The sequence below is a fragment of the Amblyraja radiata genome, unplaced genomic scaffold (genome assembly GCF_010909765.2).
Source record: "Amblyraja radiata isolate CabotCenter1 unplaced genomic scaffold, sAmbRad1.1.pri S139, whole genome shotgun sequence".
In the NCBI taxonomy this organism is placed as follows: domain Eukaryota; kingdom Metazoa; phylum Chordata; class Chondrichthyes; order Rajiformes; family Rajidae; genus Amblyraja; species Amblyraja radiata.
This window is the reverse complement of record NW_022630125.1, coordinates 277,274-287,347: the sequence shown is the minus strand read 5'-3', so window position 1 is coordinate 287,347 and position 10,074 is coordinate 277,274.

Genomic DNA, 10,074 nt, shown 5'->3' with positions numbered 1-10,074 from the left:
AGTGGGGTGCCACAGGGATCTGTGTTGGGTTGGTCCACTGTTGTTTGTCATGTACATCAATGGTCTGGATGTTGGTGTGGTAAATTTAATTAGTAAGTATGCAGATAATACCAAGATAGGTGGTGTTGTGGATAATGAAGTAGATTTTCAAAGTCTACAGAGAGATGTAGGCCCTTTGGAAGAGTGGGCTGAAAGATGGCAGATGGAGTTTAATGCTGACAAGTGTGAGATAGAAAACATAGAAACATAGAAATTAGGTGCAGGAGTAGGCCATTCGGCCCTTCGAGCCTGCACCGCCATTCAATATGATCATGGCTGATCATCCAACTCAGTATCCCGTACCTGCCTTCTCTCCATACCCTCTGATCCCCTTAGCCACAAGGGCCACATCTAACTCCCTCTTAAATATAGCCAATGAACTGGCCTCGACTACCCTCTGTGGCAGAGAGTTCCAGAGATTCACCACTCTCTGTGTGAAAAAAGTTCTTCTCATCTCGGTTTTAAAGGATTTCCCCCTTATCCTTAAGCTGTGACCCCTTGTCCTGGACTTCCCCAACATCGGGAGCAATCTTCCTGCATCTAGCCTGTCCAACCCCTTAAGAATTTTGTACGTTTCTATAAGATCCCCTCTCAATCTCCTAAATTCTAGAGAGTATAAACCAAGTCTATCCAGTCTTTCTTCATAAGACAGTCCTGACATCCCAGGAATCAGTCTGGTGAACCTTCTCTGCACTCCCTCTATGGCAATAATGTCCTTCCTCAGATTTGGAGACCAAAACTGTACGCAATACTCCAGGTGTGGTCTCACCAAGACCCTGTACAACTGCAGTAGAACCTCCCTGCTCCTATACTCAAATCCTTTTGCTATGAAAGCTAACATACCATTCGCTTTCTTCACTGCTTGCTGCACCTGCATGCCCACTTTCAATGACTGGTGTACCATGACACCCAGGTCTCGCTGCATCTCCCCTTTTCCTAGTCGGCCACCATTTAGTTACATCTTGGCAGGACAAATCAAAATACGACTGGTGGTAAATGGTAGCGAATTGAGGAATGCAGTTGAACAGAGGGATCTAGGAATAACTGTGCATTGTTCGCATAAGGGGGAATATCATGTAGATAGGGTGGGAAATACATCTTTTGGTGTGCTGGCCTTTTTGAAATCGGAGCATTGAGTATAGAAGTTGGGATGTAATGTTAAAATTGTACCAGGCTTTTATGAAGCAAATTCTGGAGTATGTTGTACAATTTTAGTCGCCTAATGATAGGAAGGATGTCAACAAAATAGAGAGAGTACAGAGGAGGTTTACTAGAAAAAAGGGGGGAAATTAATTTTCTTTCAAAATACTATATTTATTCCAATCAATACCTACACACATAACTATTTTTTTTGATTGACTCATACATTACAAATTTCATATTGGACTATAAGTCCCATAGAATTCAACGAAGACATGTATGTAAACCTAAAGAATGCGGTGGACTCACACTTCCCAACTTTATGTACTGCCATTGGGAAGTGAACATTAAACGTATCATTAATATTAAAAATATAATAATATTATCTGAATGGTGGCCGATTAGGAAAAGGGGAGATATAACGAGACCTGTGTGTTATGGTACACCAGTCATTGAAAGTATGCATGCAGGAGCAGCAGGCAGTGAAGAAATCGAATGGTATGCGAGCATTCATAGCAAAAGTATTTGAGTATAAGAGCAGGGAGGTTCTACTGCAGTTGTACATGGTCTTGGTGAGACCACACCTGGAGTGTTGCGTACAGTTTTCGTCTCCTATTCTGAGAAAATACATTTTTTGCCATAGAGAGGGTAAAGATAATGTTTACAAGACTGATTCCTGGGATGTCTGGACTTTCATATGAAGAAAGACTGAATAGACTCGGCTTGTACTCGCTAGAATTTAGAAGACTGAGGGGGTATCTTATAGACACGTACAACAGTCTTAAAGGGTTGGACAGGCTAGATGCAGGAAGATTGTTCCCGATGTTGGGGAAGTCCAGAACAAGGGGTCACATTTTAAGGATAAGGGGGAAATCTTTTAGGACCGAGATGAGAAAAACATTTTGTAACACAGAGTGGTGAATCTCTGGAATTTTCTGCCACAGAAGGTTGTTGAGGTCAGTTCATTTGCTATATTTAAGAGTGAGTTAGATGTGGGCCTTGTGGCTAAAGGGATCAGGGGGTATGGAGAGAAGGCAGGTACAGGATACTGAGTTGGATGATCAGCCATGATCACATTGAATGGCGGTGCAGGGCCGAATGGCCTACCCCTGCACCTAATATCTTTGTTACTATTTTTCTATAATGTACAGTTAATCACAACAGGCAGAATGGACAATAATGGAGAAGGGGGATTGCACTCCTTTTAACATAGGAGCGATCCTTTTCTTCCCTATAAAACTGAAGAACACAATATATAAGAGAAACCCGATGATTCACAGCACAATACGAATTTGGAGACAAATAAAATCCTCTCTTAAATTAAGAAATCTTTCGCTTCTCTCATCGATAGTTAACAGCACGGCGTTCAAGCCATCGACTATTGACAAAACGTTTACCCTCTGGGAACGATTAGAAATTAAGACTTGGGAAGATGTGCTTGAAGAGGGAAAACCTTTACCATTCCAAGACTTACAGCTTAAATACAATTTTGAAAACAAGCAATATTTTTGATACTTACAAACACGAGATTATTTGAAAAAACACTCACAAGATTATTAAAATTTGAATTTGGACCTTCGAGAAGAAGGCATGAATAGAGAGGTAGAATTGGATCACCGAACATCATATTTTATAATAATATTTAAAATATAGAGATAAGAAAAGAATGGGAACAAGAATTGGCTACAGAAATTCCCAAAGACAGATGGGAGGATTATGTGTCATATGTACACAAATGTTCAATTAACGTTAGACATACATTGATCTAATTTAAAATTGTGCACAGATTATATTACTCAAAAACACAACTAAATAAAATATTTCCAAACGTCCCTCCCTTATGTGACAAGTGCCTCACTAAAGAGGCAACAATAGCACACTCATTTGGTTCCTGTGCAAAACCTCAAAATGTTTGAAGGACATTTTTGAAAACTTGTAAAACATATTTAAATAAATACTGGACCCAAATAGAGAATTGATTAACTTCGGAGCAAGGGAAGCTTGTACTGATCTAACTATATTTCAAAGATGTCTCCTAAGCTATGGTTTTATAACGGCAAAACTTATACTTAAGTTCAGGAAAAACGCTCCTATCGCAACGTTTAAAATGTGGATCACAATTATGTCGGAAATATTACATCTCGAAAAAATGAGAGCAGGGAAACAAAACCGATTCTCATGAATATGGTCACCTTTTATTGATTTGTTACAAGTATACTATGGTCCAGCATAACCTTAGAAGGTTGTTGTTTTAGAACTAGATGATGGGTGTGAATCGTTATGAATTAGGTACATCCCTTTATTTTTTGTTTAGCGCTACCTTCTTTGGATTCTTTACTTATTTCGTTTCCCATCCTAAGGCCCTCTTCTCTTTGGGGCATTGTTTTCCTTTCCTTTTTCTTTCCTTTTTCTTTTCTCACACTCAAGCACGCAATTTACTGATCCTTCATCATTCATTTAATGCCAATTACTGCGGACTACACTTCACTACTATTCTTATTCTTCTCTTCTTTATCTTTTATTTATTTCTATTATATGTCAAACTTTATTTTAAAAAATAGAAGTTGTACACGAAATGTATTATGTTGCATACAATGCTTCTAATAAAAAATAATAAAAATATAGATGTAATACAATCATCACTACATACATATATCCCCCGCTCAGAGGACGTCAAGAAAGGCTTGGTAGATTAGTTTTAAGTCTCGACTTATAGGAGTCGATGGAGAGAACTGTTCTGATGGGAAGAGGGATGCTGTTCCACAAAGTCTTGGAGCTGCAACCGCAAAGGCACGGTCGCCCCTGAGTTTATGCGTACACCGCGGGGTGTTCAGCAACCCTAAGTCGGCCGATCTGTGGGACCTGGAGTGGGTGTGGTGGGTGAGAGGACTTTTAATGTAGGTGGGGGCAAGCCCATTAAGGTCTTTGGAGATATACAGGAGGATCATGATTTTTTCCGGAACCGCACAGGGAGCCATATAACCATATAACCATATAACAATTACAGCTGTCACAGTCTGCCCTCTCCTCATTCTCATCCACTTCACCTCCCAGTACTTTTCCACCGGTCCCTCCTTCTCCTCACCTGCCTGCCTGCCACTCCCCTCTCATCAGCCCAACTCTCCTCACCTGTTGCACTCAGTTGCCTCTGATCACCTATTAACCCGGTATATAGACTCTCCTCACCATTCACACAGTGCCAGATTGTTCTCAGCATTCATGCAAGACTCTCGAGCGATTTCCCGACTGCCTACACGGATTCGAACCTGCCTGCCCCTGACCATTCCGTCCTGTCGTCTTCCCGGATATCACCTCAGCCTTCTGTCCCCGAACACGGCCTTTGTCCCGTACCTCCAGGTTTCTGTCTGCCTCTCTCCTGGGCTGTTTGGTGTATCCCTGCAACGGCTCCTCGACTTCCTGCCTGTCTTCGACTCTCCTTTCGTCTGTCCCTCGCTGGTATGTTTGCATCGTGTGTTGGATCTCCTGGTTACCGGACCTTCCGCTACCCCGACTACGTCCCCTGCCTGCCCATGTTCGGAATCCTCGCTCAATCCTGAGCCTCTGTGTGAGTATGGTGTACCCATTCCTGTGTTACTACTCTGTGTTACAGTATCGTAATAAAGTTCATTACCAATTATACCTGCGTGATTCTGTGCTGCTATTGGGTCGAAGTCATACCCGTTATAGTACAATCTGGCCAACAATGGACTCAGCGCACACAACGTCTCCGTCAAACCGCTTCGAGAGGATTGAGCACACGCTCCTGCAGCACGAAGCTATGCTCACTGCCTCCAACTCCGAGGTTCGACAGGCTGTCAAGCCAAGAGCAGGCATTGGTTGCACTAGCCAACCAGGTCCAATAGCTGACGACCACCCTCGCCCAGGCTACACCCCATGCTTCGCCTCCGGCTCCGACAGCACTAGCTCCCGGTCCGCCAGAACCATCACCTGAGCCCCGGGTGGGAACCCCGGGGCGCTACGCTGGAGACCCGGAGGGCTGCAACCCATTCATCACGGACTGTTCCATTCTCTTCGCCCTACAGCCCTACACCTTCGCCCAGGAAGCGGCGAGAGTGGCGTTTACCATTAATCACCTGACTGGCAGAGCTCGGCTGTGGGGAACGGCTGAATGGGAGCGACGCACGCCGGCTTGCTCCTCTTTCCAGGCCTTCGCCGCGGAGCTTCGCAAGGTGTTCGGTGAGATTTCGATGGGTCCGGACGCTGCGGTAGGTCTGCTGGGATTGGGCCAGGGGAACCAGACCGTCGCTGACTTCGCCATCGACTTTCGCACCAGGGCCCGTCAGAGTGATTGGAACGCCCCGGCCCAGTGTGACGCTTTCTTGCTGGGCTTGAATGGCTATATCGAGGATGAGTTGGTGTCCCACGACCTTCCCTCTTCTCTCGATGGGCTTATCGAGCTAACGACCCGTCTGGACCGACGCATCCTGGCGAAACGTCGGGAGAGGCGACAGGGACTGGCGGTCCGCCAGCTATCCACCCAAGCTCGTTTTCCTCCGGAGACTGGACTACCCTCGTCGGGGCAACCGTCGAGGCAACCCGAACCCATGCAGGTGGGTCGCACCAGTCTCACCCCCGAGGAACGGGAACGTCGGCGTCGGGTGAACCTCTGTCTCTACTGTGGCCTGGCGGGTCATTACATCTCCAAGTGTCCAGTAAAAGGGCCAGACTCGCCAGTAGCGGAGGAATTACTGGTGAGTCGAACCTCTGAACTTTCCTCTGCCCGACGCCCTATTTGTCATGCCCGTCTGCGGTTGTCTGATGGTTCTCACGCCCTCGACACCTTCATAGACTCTGGTTGTGACATTAATCTTATGTACATGGAACTAGCCCGTCAGCTAGGCATCAGTTGTGTTCCCCTGCCTAAACCTGTTCCCTCTAACGCCCTCGACGGTCATCTCCTGGGGACTGTTTCTCTCAGTGCGCATGCTCCTGTCTGGTAATCAACATGAGACCATCCAGTTCCACATCCTGCAGTCTCCCCGTCTTCCCCTCATCCTGGGTTACCCCTGGCTTCGGCGACACAACCCCAACATCGACTGGAGGACGGGGGTCATCTTGGGTTGGAGCCCTTCCTGCCACCAAGTGTGCCTGAAGCAAGCCTAACCTCCTCAACCGGCCACCTGCTCCAGTACTGCTCCAGATCTGACGGGGGTCCCAGCCGAGTATCATGACTTTGGGGAGGTTTTTAGCAAGTCTAGGGCCACCTCCCTTCCTCCTCATCGGCCCTATGACTGCGCCATAGACCTCCTGCCTGGTTCCGCTCCTCCTAGGGGTCGCCTTTACTCCCTGTCCGCCCCTGAGAGAGGAGCCATGGAGAAATACATAAACGACTCCTTGGCTGCTGGTCTCATCCGTCCCACCTCGTCTCCTGCTGGGGCTGGGTTCTTCTTCGTGGAGAAGAAGGACAAATCTCTGCGTCCCTGCATAGATTACCGGGGGCTCAACGGCATCACGGTGAAGAATCGCTAGCCTCTCCCACTCATCTCCTTTGCTTTCGAGCTCCTGGAGGGGGCTACCATCTTTTCGAAGTTGGATCTACGCAACGCCTACCACTTGGTCCGCGTCAAAGAGGGAGATGAGTGGAAGACCGCCTTCAACACTCCCACGGGACATTATGAATATCTGGTGATGCCCTTTGGCCTCACCAACGCCCCGGCCGTCTTCCAGGCTTTGGTCAATGACGTTCTCAGAGACATGTTGAACAAGTACGTGTTCGTCTATATTGATGACATCCTCATCTTTTCACGGACCAAGGAGGAACACGTAAACCACGTCCAGGCAGTTCTACATCGGCTCCTGGAGAACTCGCTCTTCGTTAAAGCTGAGAAGTGCGAGTTTCACTCCCCGTCAGTCTCCTTCCTAGGATACATCGTTGGCCAAGGGAACATCAAGATGGACCCCGCCAAGGTCTCTGCTGTCACCACCTGGCCTGTTCCTGACTCCTGCAAGTAGCTCCAAAGGTTCCTGGGGTTCGCCAATTTTTACCGACGGTTCATCCGTGGCTACAGTACTATGGCCGCACCCCTCACGGCACTCACCTCCTCCAAGGTTCCGTTCCGATGGTCTGCCGCGGCCGACGAAGCTTTTTAGACACTCAAGACACGGTTTACATCGGCCCCCATCCTCCAAGTTCCGGACTCAGAGACACAGTTTGTGGTGGAGGTGGACGCCTCCGACGTGGGGTTGGGAGCTGTTCTGCCCCAGCGGGCTGCCGGGGACCAGAAGCTCCGTCCATGCGACTTCTTCTCCCGATGCCTGACCCCTGCTGAGAGGAATTATGACATTGGCAACCGAGAACTGTTGGCGGTTAAGTTGGCGTTGGAGGAATAGCGTCACTGGCTGGAGGGAACCGAGCAGCCTTTCTTGGTTTGGACTGACCACAAGAACCTCGAATACCTCCAGTCAGCCAAGAGGCTCAACTCTCGTCAGGCCCGCTGGTCTCTCTTTCTCACCCGCTTCAACTTCTCCCTCTCCGACCGACCTGGGTCCCGCAACGTGAAGCCCGATGCCCTCTCTCGACAGTTCTTCGCGAAGGAGGAGCCTGCCTCTGGCCCCAACACCATCCTCCCGTCCACGCACAGGGTTGCCTCCCTCACCTGGGAAGTGGAGGAGAGGGTCAAGGCGGCCTTGGAGAACCAGCCGGGACCCAGCGCATGCCCTCCTGATCGCCTGTTTGTGGTTTCTGCCCTGCGGTCCGACGTCCTTCAGTGGGCCCACAGCTCTCGACTCACCTGTCATCCCGGCATTCAGCGGACCAAGGAGATGGTGCTACGGAGGTTCTGGTGGGCATCGCTGGAGGGGGACACTCGGGAGTTTGTCTACGCCTGTCCCGTTTGCAACCAGCACAAGGTCTCACACCAAGCTCCTGCGGGTCATCTGCTTCCACTGCCTGTACCCCATCGACAACGGTCCCACATCTCCCTGGAATTCGTTACCGGCCTGCCTCCATCCAGTGGTCACACCACCATCCTGACCGTGGTCGATAGATTTAGCAAGATGGCTCACCTCGTGCCCCTGCCCACGCTTCCGTCAGCCAAGGAGACTGCCGAGCTCATGTTACTCCACGTCTTCAGGCTCCATGGTCTCCCCGTCGATGTGGTCTCCGACCTGGGACCCCAGTTTGCCTCTGTGTTCTGGAGGGAGTTCTGCACGCTTGTGGGAGCCACCGTGAGTCTGACGTCCGGATTTCATCCCCAGTCCAACGGCCAAACTGAAAGGAAAATCAGGAGATGGAGACGGCGCTGCGGTGTATGGTGTCCAAGCATCCCTCCTCCTGGTCCCAGCAGTTGTTGTGGGTGGAGTACGCCCACAACACCCTGACAAGCTCGGCCACTGGGCTCTCCCCTTTCCAGTGTGCCTACGGGTTCCAGCCTCCACTGTTCCCGGCGCTGGAGAAAGAGGTTTCCTGCCCGTCCGTCCAGGCCTTCATTCGTCGCTGCCGCAGGACGTGGACCCAAGCCAGGGCGGCTCTTCTCCGCTCCGTGGACCGTTACGCCACGGCTGCCAACCGTCACCGCACCCAGGCCCCCACCTACCTCGCGGGGCAGAATGTGTGGCTGTCGACCCGGGACCTTCCCTTGAGGGTGGAGTCCAAGAAGTTGGCACCCAAGTTCATCGGTCCCTTTGAGATCCAGAAGGTCATCAACCCAGCGGCTGTGAGGCTCAAGTTGCCTCGTTCCATGCGGGTCCATCCTACGTTCCACGTGTCCAGAATAAAGCCAGTCCGGGAGAGCTCCCTGGTCCCCGCAGTCCCTCCTCCTCCACCTCCTCGTCTCATCGACGGAGGCCCCGCCTTTACGGTGCACCGCCTCCTGCGCTCCCGCCGTCGCGGGAGGGGTCTCCAATACTTGGTCGATTGGGAGTGTTACGGTCCAGAGGAGAGGTCCTGGGTTCCTGCTCGACACATCCAGGACGCTTCCCTCATCAGGGAGTTTCACAGGCGTCATCCCGACCAGCCGTCCAAGTCCGCCACTCCTAGAGGGTTCGCCGCCCCTGAGACTCTGTCCCCTCTTCCGTCTGAGGCGCCCAGTGACGACGAGACGGAGCTTTCCCTCTGATGCTATGGAGGAGGATGCGGACATGGATGTCTCGGACGAATATTAGCCCTCCTCCGGTCCCCCTCCTCCCATCCGACTCTGCGTGGGATTGGGTTTATTTTATTTATTGTTTTTTCTTTTTTTGTTTTGGGACATCAGGAGCCGTCCCTTGAGGGGGGGGGGGGTTCTGTCACAGTCTGCCCTCTCCTCATTCTCATCCACTTCACCTCCCAGTACTTTTCCACCGGTCCCTCCCTCTCCTCCCCTGCCTGCCTGCCACTCCCCTCTCATCAGCCCAACTCTCCTCACCTGTTGCACTCAGTTGCCTCTGATCACCAATTAACCCGGTATATAGACTCTCCTCACCGTTCACACACTGCCAGATTGTTCTCAGCATTCATGCAAGACTCTCCAGCGTTTTCCCGACTTCCTGCCTGGCTTCAACTCTCCTTTCGTCTGTCCCTCGCTGGTTTGTTTCCATCGTGTGTTGGATCTCCTGGTTACCGGACCTTCCGCTACCCCGACTACGTCTCCTGCCTGCCCCTCTGCGGAATCCTCTCTCAATCCTGAGCCTCTGTGTGAGTACGGCGTACCCATTCCTGTGTTACTACTCTGTGTTACAGTATAGTAATAAAGTTCGTTACCAACTATACCTGCCTGATTCTGTGCTGCTATTGGGTCCAAGCTATACCCGTTACAATATGTGTGTGTGTGTGTGTGAATATACATATGTGTGTGTGTGTGTGAATATATATATGTGTGTGTGTGAATATATATGTGAGTGTGTGAATATATATGTACGTGTGTGAATATATATGTGTGCGTGTGAATATATATG